Consider the following 17,648-nt stretch of genomic DNA (forward strand, 5'->3'; position numbering starts at 1 on the left):
ATTGTAGTGGTTAAAACATTCTTGAGGTGAAGGACCTGGTTTGCTTTCCTTTGTGCAACAAGGACATCGGCACTCTTCTACTTGTCAGGTAAACAGCTCACAGTCCACGGGGACATGGAAGGAAAGAAAACACAGTCTGTCCCTTCTGCTGAAGCTGCTCCACTTTGTAGTCTGAAAGAATTAAAAATGCATTAGATCAGAGAGAGGGAATTAGTCTGTAACCTCGTGGTTGTGGCACTCAGTTAAGAAGGACAAAAGATGGCTTTGTGTGTCTTTATTAAGGACCATTTGTATGTTTCATATCCATAAATCCCAAAATGATCAGTGGAACAAGGGCTTAAGCCCAGAATGCCCTGCTCCCAGTGGTAGACCTCTAATCAGAATAGAAGCCCCTGTTTAATCTGTTTGAAGGCAAACGAAGCCTTCAGTCTATGAAAACTGTAAGAGGCTCAAAAGAAGTGGATGGAGCACGCCTGTTTTTTTTCTACTTCCCTAGGACAGTCCACAGACAAGCAATTAGGAGACAGGAGATTCCATAAAGAGGAAAATTAATTGTTGCTGTATCTTCATCATCCTAGAGAAGTTCTTTAATCATTAAATTATAGAGCAGAAACAGAAGTCTTCTGGCTACACTTCTTTCCTTAGCTTTTGAAAGAGAAATGAGCACCTAAAACCTTCAGGAAAACCTCTGTTCAGAGAAGTAATATCTTTAAAATACCTGAACATCAATGAGATTCAGAAATTGATGCGCACCTCTGTCCTCAGTACAGTCTTACCACACAGGTTAGTTTTTGTAGATCTCGTTCTAAGGCATGAAATTCTTTCTCTTTGGTCAATGAGTTGTGCTGAGGCACTTTGCTAAACACTGCCATTTTGCAGATTCAAGTTCCTAAAAACTGAGTACATCCACATTGAGTATAACACCAGCTGTATTGCTTTTTAGTCTATTGTTTTGGAAGATCTCTTTGTCAGTGTTTAGACATAACAGATATGGCATTATTGGTTATGTTGGTATACTTGACTGGAGAATGGAAACTAATTTTAGTGGAATTCTGGGAATCTTGCAAAAAAATTCTATTCTTTGCACAACTTCTCTTTTAGGTCAACAATCAAATAAAAAAAAGTCATGGTGGTCTTAAATTGTAAGAAAAAATAGGAGATCGCAAAGATCAGGGACTGAAAAGACCCTTATGGTCCTGACAAAGGATTGTTCTTTAACATTCTTCAGTGCTGTTTTGTCATGATCATTTTAAATGTCTCAGGTAACGGGACTTCAGCTTCCCAAAGGAGACATCTCTCGAAAGCTGAATTCCTCCAATTATAAGGAATTTCTGTCTGATGATCAGGTTAATGGAAGTTTCTTATGTTTCAACTCATTACTTTAGCTATAGTGCCCTGTGTTCACGTACATAATTTATTTCTCCCATTGGTGTTTACATGTTCCTGACATGTATTATTTATGTCCAACCTAAGTGTGCAAAATATTTCACAGATGTTCAAGAAAGATCTTCTCTCTGCTTATGTTTTAAAAAGAAGGTCAAAAGAAAAGAATGCGATATAAATCAAAACTGAAGTGCAAACCTAATAGAGAACTATCTTTTAAAGTGCGTTACTTTATTTGTGTACAGTTTTTGTGTTTAGCATGAAGGTGGAACACCATACTGTACAGTCTGTTTTTCCTTTGTCAACAAACACTTGTCATGCTTTTCTTCTTAAGGCACTTTGAAAGATACTTTTCTTTTACATTTCTCATGGATTTGCTTAAATTTAAAAAAAAATGCAATTTTAAGTAGAAACAGTTTCAACAGTTATATAGTTGCCTTGTTAAAGGAGCATGCTATCTTGCTAATACAAAATTTTCTTTCCTTGTTGGACAGACTTTGGAATATTGTGCAATTCCTGAGCCCTCTTTAATGTATTCTTATAAACCATGGTACAGTCACTTTTTAATCCTGCTTCGGATAAAGTAGGCAACTTGGATTTCTCGTCTCTGTTATTGTTAATCAGGTTTTTCAGTATCCCAAGAGTATTCTATTCAGTATTCTAAGAGTATTCCAACAGTGCTTTTCTGAACATTTCTAATTTTTAAGCACCTCAAAAGTGTACCATAGAATTGGATACAGTTGTGTCACCACCCAGCATGCAAAGGCTGTATCGAATGCCTCAGAACATCATTCTGGGAGATTCTCTTTAGTCAGCTAACCACTGTGACCCCTAAATCCTTTTCAGAGTCGCTGCTTTCCAGGACACAGTCTCCAGTCTTCGAAATGTGACCTACATTCTTTGTTCCTGCTGAATGACCTTGCATTCAGCTGTCTGAAAAAACATGTTCAAATGATCCTGGCTTACTAAGGGATGTCAATTTCCCTGTAGAAAAACTGTTTTTTCTTTGCATTATTTAGTGCTTTATGCATTTTATGTCATCTGCAAATTTCACCATTATTGCTATTAAATATTCCTTCAGATCACTCATAAATTTATGTAGTAGCAGAGGACGGCATTTTCTGAAAACTACAGCTCAGTCCCTCAAGACGGCGGTGTCAAGGGTGTGTTTAGAGCTCATTCCACTTCATGTCAGAGAGGCATTCAGCTCTCAGGATGCCAACCCAGGCTAGTGCATATGCCCATTTCAGCAAACAGTGTATGCCAGCTCCCAGCAGGGATCTGGACACCTGGAGCTGCATCAGCCAGCTGGGCATGGCAGGAGCGTGGGGTGGGGTGGCAGAGCCCTGGCACAATGCACCAGAAACACCAGAAACAGGAAAAACTCCCTTATGAAAAAGAACTCTACAAATTCTTCTCTAATTACTAGAGGGGTAACAACTGGCTCTTTATAGTTACTTCGGAGATCTGACATTTAGCGTTCTTTTAATTAATTTTTATCTGTTACACTGATTTTATATAATGCCAATCACTTAATTAGATTGATGTACTCCTGCATGTCCAGTACTTTACAGAAGCATATCTCTTTGCAGTCACCTTTATCTGTCATATTCAGCAGTCTCACCCAGAAAGCTCCCCAGTTTGACTTGCTCGTTGACATTAATTACACCATCATTTCTGTATTGATTATATCACATATCAGGCCTTCAGTATTTTACCTGCCATTGATTCTAGCATAGCTAGAATTACATAATCAAAGTAATTTTTTTACGTTTTCCAAATGGAAACCTGGCTTTATCCATTTTTTTTAATATTTAATATTCTTTGATTTCTTGAATAGCAATGTCAAACAGGCAGACCAATAATAATTTTCTTTAAACTACCTGTGTATTAAAAATGATTTACATATTATTTTAGGGAAAATATAGAGCATTCATGACTGGGGTGGGACTGCATTATGCGGAAATATTTATTGAATCCTTCTGTCTGTTCTCCATTGTTATTGACAGTTTATGATGTTTACTTTTATAACAGGCCTATGATTTTTCTAGGATTACTTTTGTTCACAATGTATTTCTTTTTAGTCCCTCTTTGTCTTCAGTATTTCTGGATGTAAAATTTCTCACCAATGATTTCTCATATGTCTCTTGTTGATATTTTACTTGTCCAGACTTACAATACCAAGTAAATGTTTTTGCTATGTTATCTGTCCTTCTGGATTTCTCTCCAGTAAGGATATTTTTAAGAAAAGACAGTATCTTCTCTAACCGCACAATGAGATTTTTTTTAATTTGGTAAAATCATTCACTGTTAAAGACTGTTTATCTGCCTGATTTATTTCCTTGTAACTAACTTCTTCAAGAAATTAATCCTTTTAAAAACAGACTCTAGACCAGGACATAACTCTCTTTGCATATAGCAGATATAATTGCATGCTGGTCATTGGATAAAATATAGTTATTCCTACATGTTTATCTACTGGAAAGAGGTCCTATTATTAAGTGAACATGTTTTGTATTGGAAAATTATGATATTTCACTTTTTGATACTCCATGGATATTTTAACTGTGTCAACAAAAGACCTTCAGCACAGTTTGTCAGACTTAGGTCTCTTTATTTTTTTTCTTTCAGATAGTGTTGAGTCGTTTCAGCTGCTATTGTTTCAGATGCTATTAAAGGCATGTCTAAAAAGCAGTTTATCTGATGTGATTTCCTTGCAATAAATTGAACGTAAACCCCTGTCATTTGGGATTATCCATTATAAATAAACAATCCGTGTGGCAGATGAAATCCTACCTGGTAAACAGCTCTGTCCCTCCAAAATGTTCTCCATCATCATGTAGGGTAGCAAGATACGTATCTGAGTAAACCATTACTATTATCTTCCTCCTTTCCAGGTTGCCAAGAAGCCGAATTAGAATAATTCTGAAGTGCAGGATCTGAATTTTTTCTGGTCCTTGGGTCAAACTAATTAAAGTAAATTGATATTCCTTGCTGACTGCTAAACTTTGGCAGAGGTATTTTAAATAATTTAGAATATGTATGTTCAGAATAACTTCCACTCAATCTCAGTAGTATGCATAGGCTCTAAGCTGAGGGTTTGGGAACCGTCTTTTTAATTTTGAGAGAAAGCCAGAATGGTTTATGAATAGAAATGCCCAAACTGTACACATTTTTTTGAACGACCTAAGAACAGCTTATGTGGTAGTTTTGTTTACCGGTGTTGTAAAAATAAGTTAGTGAGGCTGGGGTTGGAACATAAATTTTAGAAACAGTATTTTTTAAAAGGGCCTGTGTCCTGAAAGAATTTGGAGTGAAATTCTGCACCAACTACTGGCACTTCTGAAGTAAATTCCCAAATAATTTTTTTCCAGGCAGATCTTGTCAGTCAGAAGAGGGTTGGAACATCCCAGTAGCACACAGATTTTGTGAGGAGAGGGAGGAATGGGCCTTAGTTCATTCTCAGGAAAGTAATCAGCCAGTGTGTCCCAAATCGCTAAAGGATGCATGAGGGGCAGTGAACAAGAAACAACAGGGGAAATCTCAGGTCATTCAAAGAGGAGAAATGACGTGGGAAGATACTGGTGACCTAGAAGGTGTCTCAAATTTTCATTGTATAGGAGTAGTTTTCTCTGTCTCCTAGATGCCATTTTTTGTGATGCACTGGTCATAGGTGGTTGTCAGGCAGTATCCACTGCATTCCATACCTCCTGTTACAGGCAAAATCAGATACTTTGGGCAGCATATATCTTTTCTGTGTGGGGATTTGGATACCGTCCTCTCTTGCAGTTCATTTGCAGGTTAGGGGCGTAAGCCACCAGCTGTTGCTTTAACTAGACTGCCACATCTCTCCTCATGCAGGTCGTGTATGGAGGGATCCTGACCTACTGCTTATGTAGTCTGAAAAGACTCCATTACTGATGGTCCTTCCACTCAACCATCTTATGACTTAGCACAACAGCAGACAGAATTGATTTCATGACATTTAATGAAAGATTTATCTAACTTAAGGCTGAAAGTCCAGTTCTCATTAGTTTAGAGGTGATTAAACCTCCAAATGATCATGGTAATCTTAAAGATTTCAGCCTGACTGTCTAATACCATTAGTGCATAGTTAAGTAGTAAGTATTCTTTTAAGATGTTGTTCCATAAATAATTTCATCTCCAAATTATTGAAAATGTAAGGTCTAGAGAAGTGCTCTTTAATAGCATCCTGTTGATGCTTATTCAAGTATACTTAGCCACCATAAAGTTGTGCACTGCTGTAGGGTTCATCAGGTAAAAGACAAATAAAATGATCACAGATCTCAAACCAAAAATATCATACTGCTAAAAGTCAATGATGGTAAATATGCAGGCAATAATAGTTTTATGTCTGATAAAGTGACTTGCTTTAATTAGCAATATCACTGTAAGAGTAGTTGTGACTCTTGTGGTAACATGGCTTACATTGAAATCAGATCCAAGTATAATATTCTCATAGTCATCACAGATTGTGTCAGAGATGCACAGAGGAAAAAGAATGAAAGTTAGAGACTCTCTTTGAGATAAACTAAACAGCTAGTAAATGGAGAAGGCAAACAGACAGAACTGGCAGTCTTCTCTCCTTCCCCCAAAGAAAAAACTTAAATGCCTAAAACTGAACTCAAAGTTTAGAAGCATAAATACAAAACTAAAGTCTGTCCGACATATTACACTTCTGGACAGTTCCAGGTACCTCCAGTTCTACTACAGCAGATCAGAATTACCCCAAAGTTCATTAAGAACTTAACCTTGAAAACTCTTGAGCAAAGAGTCAAATGACAATGGTATGGAATGATTCAAAATTAAAAAGAGTGGCTATGTACAATTGCTCACTAGAAAATGTAAGTTAAAAGCTCTTGGATGGAGTCGATAGATGTTTTCTGCCATTTTAAAACACTGTGGACTCTCAGCTTAGTCCTTGGATAAGAAATAGAGTCGTTGTTGTCTATACAGTAACCATGTTTGCAGGGAGGGGGAAACTAACGAGGCTTTGAAGAGAACAGGGTAGTTGGCAGTTCTCCATCACGAGATAACTTTTTTCTGTTTGTCCATGTGACTACATTTTGAAAGTTTAGGTGCAGTCAATGTGAAATATATTCACATATAGCCTTAAATATGAATTTTTATTTAAAGAGGCTGTTAGCATTAATAGCCAGAAAGAAATCAAACACAAATCTTAAGATTACATTTGAACTACTGTTGTTAGGAAAGAAAGTAGTATTAAGCAAGTTAATCCACATTCTCTTAGGTGGTAACAAAGCAAACATAATTTGCCATGAAAGTGGAATTCAGAGTCCTCTGTTTCGAAGAAGTAATTAATATTGCTTTAGTATAGGAAAGTTTAGAGTAAAAAATCCCTTGAAAATTTATGGAGGGCTGTTTTACATTAACAGAATTACACTCTTTACAGCTTTAAAATAAAGAACATTAAATCACGCATGGTTTAAGTTTGCAAAGCTGCAGCAAAGCAAGTCCCTGTGGAAAACCAGCATTTTTTAAGCTTAACAATTACTTGAAGATATTGCAGTAGATAGTGACATAAAAATTTCTCTTTTCTTTCTTCCCTTTTGGATGGTATAGGCCTAGGAGAAACTGCCTCCAAACAATTATTCTTGTTTTATTTCCTCAGTTTAATTTTATCAGGGCTATTACATTTAAAATTGTCTGAGCAACAGAAAACCTACTAGTTAGTTTTAAAAATGGCTGAGTATTTTTGGTGCTCTGGAATGCTACTGTGGAAGGAATCAGATGTTAAATAGACATGTGGAGCTACTGTGGATCCAGAAGATCTAATGGAGGCTATTTTCAACCATTTTTTCAATCTCGTTAATTACACAGTTATCAGAGAAGCGGATCTTTTCTGTTCTTTTATTTGTCAGGGTTTTTCAGATATTTCTAATTCCTTGATAATATTTCCTTTCTAATAGATCTCTTACAGTGATGTCAGTATTTCCATGGTAAAGCAAAGGTTTCCCTGTGAAGCTAGGTGACAAATGAAACACTCATTACTCACTCCATAACAGTGCTGTCTAGGGTGAAGATAACATGTCATTTTCTAAGTGATAAGTTATTTTGAGGGTTGAAGAGTGACCATTGTTATGGCTGCAGGGAAAGTTTCAACTAAATTCTATTTTGGTCACTCCAAGTCTGCCTTTATTTATCCTCTGTGGAATACTGCAGTTCTCCTATCCCTCAGTCAGCCGCGGAGCTGAAGGATAAATGAGTTTGAGTACTTTTGGGATTCTGTGTCCAGTAGACCAGTCAAATATCACACAATGAAACAGATCCTGCCTCTCCTCTTTAGCTCTGTCTGTACTTCAAGCATCTATACGGTGTAGCACGTTGCTTGCTTTCTTTATCACGTTCCTCAGATGATATCCTAGCTCTGTAGTTCTTTCCTTCCTTCCTTCCTTGCTTGCTTCCTTCCTTCCTTCCTTGTTTCCTTCCTACTTTCCGTCCTCCCTCCCTCCTCTCAGTCACATGCTATAAGGTGCCAGACACATCCCACATCATGCAGCAATCTCTAGTGCTCTGTCATGCACAGAAGAAGACAATTAAGGAATGTATAAAAATGCAAATCCTTGTTAAAAATGAAGTATGGTTTACTTTGCAGAAGAAATAGAGCTTTCAGGGGCAGTTATTTTAAAACAATCTAAAGTTACGTCTCTATTACTTTAAGACTACTTTAAGACTTACAATTTTGTGATGGTCGTCTATGAAGCCTTAGTTTTCTCCAAATATCCAAAAATGGTTGACTATGTCTCAGTGTTGGTTTTGCATGCTTGCTCATGCCTCTGTCCATTTACAGGGTCCATTTTTGCCTTGCTACCATTCCTTCAGCCAGTGTCCTCAAGCTTTGGCATTTCTGGTCTTGTCTGCTCGGCTAGAGTCTTCAGGGCCTATGGCTCCGGTCATTGACCCTCAACAGCATGTATGTCAGAGCAGCTATATGGAGAAAAGTTCTTTTCCGCCTGTTTCCTCTGACAGAGTGCTGCCAGATCAGTCCTAATATAGCAAGCATCCCATTAACCAAGCGGTACACGTAATCCTTCTCAGAGCAGCACTAAATTTAACATGGTCATTAAAAAATGCTGCGAGGGATTCATCTCGCAGATCTGCTACTATTCTGCTGCCTACAAAATAAGAGACTAGTACACCATCTTAATTATGCCAAATAATTATGAGTTACAATCAGAGGCTTTTAAGATACATTTACTCCAGAAACTGAAGGGAGCATATGAAAAGAGGAGGGAATTAAAATGAAGTTGCTAATAAAGCTGAGATTTTCTTTACTGTGCACGTTACCATGTCAACCTGAGTTATGAAGCATCACATTTGAGATCTATTCAAGATCCCTTCAAAAGCTTAGCAACTAACCAGGATGTTATAGATGGATTTTCAGCTGATTTTGTCATCTTTTGCATGATGAATGCTATTTAACCACATTATTTTTCTGGTTTAATATCAAATATAACTGAGCAAATGTTTAATTATATCCATGCAGATGGTTTATTATATAAGAGGTAATTACTTGTCCCACTTTGAAAGTACTAAACCATGCAGAAAACATGAGGCTTAATCATTTTAAGATGGCAAATAACTTAATATGAATTATTATTTCTTGCACATAGCAGAGAAAAACATGCAAACTCAGTATCCTGTGCATGCGTTAGTTTCAGATGGTTTAACTATGATCCTTTTAAGTTAATATATGGATATTTCCTCTGTTCTAGCTTCCTTCTTCAAGTGAGCGTAGCTTGCCACTGCTGTCTGGCAGTGGTCTAAAGCCTTTTAGTGAAAACTGAAGCAATGTAAAATTTGTCAGGCAATCCTTCAGAAAAAAGACTTTATTCTTAAGTACTTAGATATATACAATGGCTTTTAGCATGATTAGCTTGCTATTTAGAATATTTTACATATGTTATGAGGTGTATTATTTCCAGTTTCAGCATCCTATATGTGAGGATAATATAAGCTGGTGTGAAAAAGAAGTTGGTAGATAGCAGCTGTTGAGGAATTTAAACTTTTTTTTACGTGTTTCTCGTGTTAGTTGAGCTATTTAAATGTGTTCTGCAGAGCAAAAGGTACAAAACAATGGCTCAAAAGCAAAATAAAAGTAGGAGCCAGGAATTATTTAAATCTACATTCTTAGTAAGGAACCTAACCTTATTTTGCTTTTTTAGTAAAATACTGTATCGAACTTGCAAAAGGGAATAAATCCAGGAGAACTGATAAACCCATTGCACGATACCATGGTAATCACTTACCTAAGTCAAAGTCAACGATGATGTAAGTGATTAAACACTATTTATCATCAGATGCAGAAAGTTCCCTCACACTCGAATCAGATAGTAATTCCATTGTTCCCAGAGCAGCAGAATGAACAGAATCACTAGCACATCTTGCCTATGTTGATTCTTTGATGTCTAATGGTGAACGACCTTTTCCTCAGCACAAACACAAATACCCTTTCTCTGTACCTAGATATCTAATTTCATAATATCTTAAAGAATTCAGCATACTTGAGCTCTCTCCTCTTGTCTAATATGACTACAGTTTCCAGTGGCTGCAAGCAATCAGGAGGCCGCTGTTGGATACAGCTTGCTCACCAAGGGCAGCAACTTGGCAGTGATCCTCCAGAGAGTCTGAAGAGACTCTGGGGGAGGATGGATGGTCCCCTCCTGAGCACTGCCAAAAGTGTGTTGATAGTTCATACTACAAAATGTGGTGCTCAGGTCGCCAGTGCTTGCTCCATACTTTAGTTGAGCTAATTTTTAAGCGAGCTTCACTGAATTTTCTGGGTTTCGTATCCTTAGAAAACAAAGCTAAACCACGGCAGAAAACCTCTGTCTTAGCAAATGTCTGCTGGGCACATCCATTAATGTAATGCCTGTGCATTCTTTGGCCAGCTCAGCATATTCTTCAAACATCTGTAATCATAGAAATTAATGGAAATCTGGAAAATTGTCTTCTTTTTCTTCCTTCGTATTCCAGAATGGAAGCAGAATAATCAACACAGAATAATCAACACAGAACAATCAACACTCTCCTCTGTCTTGCTGAAGTTATGTGAAATTTACAGGCAGATAGCATGGAGAATCATAACCCGACTCCCTACTAGTTACTTAAAGATGTGATTCTTAGACTGTGTCCCAGGGATCTCATATTTTTTTCTGCTGCTTAGTGATGCTGGATACAGAAATAGTACAACAAACAATGGGTATCTCAACCCAGGAGTTACCGAGAAGTTTTGCTCTTTTCTGTTTTCTCCCCTTTCCATTGTCAAAAGGAAATGGGGAGTAAGAGGGAAACAGAAGGAAAGGGCAAAGATTGATTAGAAAGAAAGAAAAAAAAATCAGAATAATAGTTACTTTTCAATTGTGTGAATAGTTTTGGAAAATCTACCTATAGAAAAATAGGTGCTTTTGACAGACTTATGAGATAAAATAATAGTTAGAAGCTGACAGCTGTATGTTGCAAGGGAGCTGAATTGTCCCTAAACAAACCAAAGCCAAACACCATAGTAGGAGGAATACTTTAATATCTGGGATAAAAAAATGCTTTTTCCCCTTTCTCATTAAACAGAGAATTCTTCATTGTGGCTGGACATACATAACGAGTCCTTCAGCTCCCACACTGCCACATACTGCATAGAGCAAAGCTGGAAGAATTGCCCTAGATTCAGTGTCTTTTCTGTGGTTCTGTCTGTGTAAGAAGCCATGAAAACCACAGGAAACAATGTTGTAATAGCCATTTTTCTGAACTTCCTGCAGAGTTCACAGTGTTCGTACTTTTTCATTCTTGAACCAGAGAGGAGACACAAAGCTTCGGGTGACAAAGGATAAAACAAGCACAAAGCTGGATAAGAAAAAGAGGAAACAAGGTAAAGATAGCTCTTTAAAATATATGTTGCATGTTATAGTATTATGACTGTGTCCAAGGATAGGCATGTAAAAAGTCACAGGTCTTATCAGTGGGAACGTACACTCTCATGTAGCTGCTATCGTATGCTCTCACAGCTATGTGCAAGATAGAATGATAATTGCAATTACAAGTTTTAAAGGTCACTAATTACTGCCTATGTTTGGTCAGTCCCACTTGTATTTCAGAGTGTACCAACTTAAAATAATGAGGTGAAATATGTCTTCCACATTGTAAGTAGAGCAAGTTTATGAGATGATACCCTAAACAAATAAGGTATCTGATTTTTTTATTTTGAAACAATATAGATTAGAATACTTGCTAGTCTCCCTTGGTATGTAAGGAGTCCTAGCTCATGTTCACACAGGTGGAATCCAACAGAATGAAAGAAGAACAGATATATTCCCAAGTTTAAGAAAAGTTAGTTTAGTGAATACACTGATAATTGAGGGACTGCATATCCATGTAGAAAACAGTGATTGACATGTTGGAGCTGAGAGGAACAAACAGGCTGCTCTGTTGAAAACTGAGGGGGAGAATAATTACATAAGATGAAAGACAAAGTACTGCCTACAAGCCAGATACAAGATATACTTTGGAGAGAAACAATAATAATGGGAGACAAACAGGAAAAGAAAAGGATATGTACGTACACGCTTGTACACATATCAGACATCCTGCAAAATAGGACAAGTGAGGTTAACTGTTTAGTGTTTGTACAGATTCTATTATGTTGTATATGCTTGCCTCTCTATCTTTTTCTCATGAGTTTTTTCATATCATCTTTTATTTTTCTAGGATACAAGAATGAACTAAAATGTAGGAAATAAAATTGCCTTGCTTTTTAAAAAATATTAAATACGTGGCAGCATCCTTAAAGGAAATTTAGCTTGTGTGAAGCAATCACAAATCTACCTCTCTGAGAGACACAGTTAAACTTGGAACATATATAACATCCCTGCTCTTTGAGAGGTACAGCCCATTTTTTCTCAGGCTTTCACTTGAAACTATATGCCATGGTGCGATTTGTGTGATACTTGCAAGCACTGTATCACACAACGTTGTTAAAGCAAAGACTGCCATTTATTGTATGGCTCAGTACAGGGCAGTAGAGAAAAGGTATGGTGGCAGCCCTTTACATGTGAATGTAATACAAATGGCATATAAATAATCCTTAAAAGCTGTGAGAGAATATAACAGGACACTGGGTATACAATATCCTTTTTTCTTCCTAGTCTCAATTTAGATTGTAAACAGGGAGTTCTTACTCTTGCAGTTATTACATTATGTGTAGACCATTATGGCATTTACAAAATTAGTAGTTCTATTATACTACAACTGGAAACTGGAATTAGCTGTTAATGAGACCAGCAGCCTGTGGAAACTAGTAGCGTGTGACATCAGGAAAGATGGGTATGTCTGCACATTTGTCTCTGCCTCTCCCTACTAATCACTCCAGAAACTCTGCAAAGACAAAATGCTCAGGCTTCAGCAGAGGGAACACAGTTGTGTCTCGCCATGACCAGCAAAAGGCAAACCCTTTACCTTTCTGATGACACAGTTCTGAGTTAAAGGACTCAATACAGAATCATGATATGAGGTCTGTCTGAAGCAATGACGCACAGCACCTTCTCAGCTTAGTTTCTACTCTGGATGCTTTACTCCTTCAGCTTGTCCGTCACCTCACTGGGCCTCTGTGGTCCTTAGCTGTTGTCTAATTGTCTCTTTTGCTTTTGTCATCCAGGTAGAATAAGTCAGTGCAGGATTCCTGTGTATCCTTGATGGCAGGCTCAAAGGGCCTCCGCTGCCTTCTATGTAGACACAGGTCATCATACAATAAAATAAAGAACAATGATGAAAAGCTTATATTGAATGTGAGGCTCAATGTTGCCTCATTTTACCCAAAAAGGCTAAAGGAAAACTAAGTAGAAAATGAAAGTCCCCACTCAACAAGGATTATTGTTATAGTCCTTGGTTATGAAATTGCAAGTACTAGAGGGGTTTCTTTGCAGATCACATTACAAATTGCTATGAAATATCTTCTGAAGAACTTTTCTGAATGTTTTCTTTCTAAGATTGGTTTTGAAAGAGAGGTGAGGAGATTTTATCTTGACCACAGCAGCAAAAAAGGAACATCAGACTGAAAAGCAGTCTGCAAATTAATATTGTTGCTGATCACATTAACTATAAAAACTCAAGTCAATTCTCTTTAGACTTAAAACATCAATAAATACAGATGTTGTTTCATCTATAGCTAGTGATGGAAAGACTGTTTAGATGGGGAGTCTGTATAGTGAAAAGAGTTGTTTTCTAAAAGTAAACAAAGAATTAGTTTTTAAATCATTAAAGACGAATAGAGAACAAATATCAGAGAAGTGAGATGAAGAAGACATCCACAAGGAGAGCTCAACATGGGTGACCTAGGCTGACTAATACAGGACAATGCACAGATAATACAATTCTTATCAAACCAACTAGAATTATGACTTAGCAGCTTATTTACCTATATGCTAATTGAAGTGTATACTTAAGCCATCTAGATATCCACAAACCTAAATGTCTTCCTTTAATTAAACTGTACCTATCACGTAATTTCACTTCGTTTAGAAATGCACAAGATACTGTGCAGGCCTAATAGTTTTATGAAAGTGCTAGGGAATGAAGAAGAAAAAGTGTAATTACATAAGGAAAGATTTCATGTGCTGCTCAAAACCGTGAGAACAGCTCTCATGAACAAACTCAGCTTCACTAAAGCATAGCCAAGTCTGCAGAGCTGAAAAGCTGTGTTTGGCTGCTCACCTTAGGTTTACACATTTGTATTAAAGAGAATCTTATCTTGATTTAGTGCGTTGCTAACAGTGGCAAAATTCTTGATCATTTCAAGGGCTGCAGGAGCAGTAGATTTTGGCATATGAACAAAAGCTGAGGATGGATATGAGAAATGTAGTATATGACTGGACATAAACTATTTTCCTCAGGTAAAAAAGGTGTCCATTTTATTATAGGTAGAGTGTAATGTACCTGGGAGCATGACTAATAGTCTTTGGAGTCACTGGACTGCAGATACTTTTTTTTAGAGTTCACGATGGAGAAGAACTATACAAAGTTATCTTGTCCACTTAAAGTCTGAATACAGTTTGGGACCCAGTGCAATAAGCACCAAAGTACATGATTAATCACTGAGATCCAATGAAGCTAATCATTTAGATTAGTAAAGTAACACATATCCAGAGACATATGCTGAAGTCAGGTATTTAGACTTGTCTAAACATGGAATAATATAAATTAACGTGTTTGGATGCCTCAGCAAGTTACAAAAGACTTACGTTAAACGTGGATGGGACCAAAGCATGTGTATTGTGTGCAGGAGTTTTGGACAAGGGGCAGTTCTGCTATTTGCAGTTTGTTGCTACTAACACAGTTGTGAGGTTTGCCATCAGTTGCCTGAATAATTGCTCTATCTTGGTTTCTCTGGACATACTTGCGTTGTTAAATGCATTCACTACAGGAGATCATTGTCTCCACACTACATGGTACAGAATGGCTCATGTCCATATTGGGGGTTCCCCCTTTCAAACAGGCTGGCTGCAACCACTCTATTTTGCCCTGAAATTTCTCCTGAAGGACCTACTTGGTGTCCTGGTGATTTAGGGATGTAATTGGTTTTAATATCTTGTATTTTCTAGTTGAAATTATCTGAAAAAATATAAGGATCTTGTTTCAGCCTATCAAGAACAATATTTTTTATAGCAAGAAACAGAAGGCGTGTATTACCTGTCTGGGGGAGACGTGAGGTTGCTTGAGACTGCAGAGCCTACCGAGTGTGGGTTGAAAAAATGCAATGCAGTAGTTAAGAGTGTGTGTAGGCTCATATACACATCTTTGGAGAACAGCTTTTGGACTGAGTTATCCTCAGAACTGCACTTATATTTTTTGGGGAGGGAACTAAATGTTTCATTCTAAAAGATTGCTTACTGATGAACTAATGTACACAGCATTGATGATAAGGGAGCCAGAAGACAGCTGGGGGACTAAGATATTTGGTAGTTATGAAATACCCCTTGAGAATAAATTATGAATAGACAATTCCTCATTAACCATTCAGAGAGTCTAACAGCTCTCTGATAAATATAAACAAGTCACCCATGAAAAATGACAATATGAATCTTATGGCTTATCATCAGACATTTAAAACTCTGCTGCTATATAAAACTCTTTCTTTGACAGTTTCTCTCTGACAGTATCTCTCTAGTTTTAAAAATAAATGCATTTAAAATTATTTTGCCATCTCCTGTTATCACAGGCTAAGGCTGACTTGTAACAAGAAATACAATTTCAAAGAAATCAAGCTCAATGTCTTGCTTGCAATGAGTTAAAATTGTTTGCATCTTTCCTTTAATATTGGTCACATTGTTTGGAATCAATTGCTGAAACAGCAGATGGGTTCTAGACTGCAGCTTCACCAGCTGTGTAATTATAAGAGGCAATATTTTATCTCCTGTTTTGAGAAGTAAAAAAAATAATTTATTCATACAGGTATGTGTGAGAAGCACACAAATGTGTGAGCTTGATATTTGAGATTCTTTTTTGCCTTCATTCAAAGCTGTAGGAACATATCCTCCAGAGACTTCAGAAGAGTACTCATAAAGACGGTGGAAGATTAATTAATTGTTTGTGCCCTAGCATCAAAACCCTTTCACAAGCACCTGGGCTTCCCACAAAGTGCATGTGGGGAACCAGTCACATCAAAACAGGCTGCAAAGTTTTGATTTAATTTTAAGTTTCCAGACATTTGTAGGCTGCAGGTACGAGACGTGCTTCACCTTGTGAAGGTTGATACTTACAAACACGCAGTGACACAGGGTATTGTGGATGCTCACTGAAACAATTGCACACCGAAGAAAGGATGCTAGTCACCTTTAGGTGCCTTGGTGTTTAAAAGGCCACTGAATATGGGGCGGCTGCAATCAAATTTTCTTGCTCTCCTCCAAATACTTAACGAGAGGAGGAAATTGACTGAAGAAAAAACATTGCGACCATTGAGAAAACAAGCAGCATGGTCAAGGAACTCATAGAGATGAGGTAGACTACAGAAAAAAAAGTGCCAAGATGCTTTTAATTGCATACCACAGGTGCATAAACTTAACTGACTGTATTCTTTGATACTGTATTTCACAGTTATATAAAGAAATGAATTTTTTTAATAAACTAAAGAAAAAATATCTTTCAGGCTCAGGAGCATTTAAATATTAATGTTTCCTGGCATAATAGAACTGTAATCTCATTATATTACATTAGTTGGTCCTAATTGTTCTTGTTTCACCACTTAGGTAGAAGTTTTTAGAATCAAGTCCTTACAGAGCAAATTTAATTTATAGAATCATAGAATCACCAGGTTGGAAGGGACCCACTGGGTCATCGAGTCCAACAATTCCTAACACTCCCTAAACCATGTCCCTCAGCACCTCATCCACCCGTCCCTTAAACACCTCCAGGGAAGGTGACTCAAGCACCTCCCTGGGCAGCCTGTTCCAGTGCCCAATAACCCTTTCCATAAAAAATTTTTTCCTGATGTCCAGACTGAACTTCCCCTGGTGGAGCTTGAGGCCATTCCCCCTTGTCCTGTCCCCTGTCACTTGGGAGAAGAGGCCAGCTCCCTCCTCTCCAAGACCTCCTTTCAGGTAGTTGTAGAGGTCTCCCCTCAGCCTCCTCTTCTCCAGGCTAAACAACCCCAGCTCTCTCATCTGCTCCTCATAAGACTTGTTCTCCAGCCCCCTCACCAGCTTCGTTGCTCTTCTCTGGACACACTCCAGAGCCTCAACATCCTTCTTGTGGTGAGGGGTCAGAACTGAACACAGTACTCAAGGTACGGTCTCAACAGTGCTGAGTACAGAGGGAGAATAACCTCCCTGGACCTGCTGGTCACACCATTTCTGATACAAGCCAAGATGCCATTGGCCTTCTTCGCCACCTGGGCACACTGCTGGCTCATGTTCAGTCGGCTGTCAACCAACACCCCCGGTCCTTCTCCTCCAGGCAGCTTTCTAGATAGACTTCTCCTAGTCTGTAGCACTGCATAGGGTTGTTATGCCCCAAGTGCAGGACCCGGCATTTGGCCTTGTTACACCTCATGCCATTGGTCTCAGTCCAGTGGTCCAGCCTGTTCATATCCCTTTGCAGAGCCTCCCTACCCTCCAGCAGATCCACGCTTCCTCCCAGCTTAGTGTCATCCACAAACTTGCTGAGGATGCACTCAATGTCTTCATCCAGGTCATTGATAAAGACATTGAACAGAGCTGGACCCAGTACTGAGCCCTGAG

General features: G+C 38.0%; 1 protein-coding gene and 1 long non-coding RNA gene across 2 annotated transcripts in view; one reads left to right on the forward strand and one right to left on the reverse strand.

Moving 5' to 3' along the window:
- The window catches only part of DCLK1 (doublecortin like kinase 1), a 262,831-nt gene extending 254,431 nt beyond the window's left edge, over nucleotides 1–8,400 (reverse strand). The window contains exon 1 of the mRNA XM_054068059.1: nucleotides 8,104–8,400. The gene's annotated coding sequence lies outside the window, so the exon portion shown is untranslated. The remainder of the gene's footprint in view (nucleotides 1–8,103) is intronic.
- A 2,788-nt stretch (nucleotides 8,401–11,188) lies between these two features.
- The window catches only part of LOC128849262 (uncharacterized), a 62,250-nt gene continuing 55,790 nt past the window's right edge, over nucleotides 11,189–17,648 (forward strand). Inside the window, exon 1 of the long non-coding RNA XR_008447283.1 lies at nucleotides 11,189–11,290. This is a non-coding gene — a long non-coding RNA (uncharacterized LOC128849262). The remainder of the gene's footprint in view (nucleotides 11,291–17,648) is intronic.

The sequence above is a fragment of the Cuculus canorus genome, chromosome 1 (assembly GCF_017976375.1).
Source record: "Cuculus canorus isolate bCucCan1 chromosome 1, bCucCan1.pri, whole genome shotgun sequence".
NCBI lineage: Eukaryota > Metazoa > Chordata > Aves > Cuculiformes > Cuculidae > Cuculus > Cuculus canorus.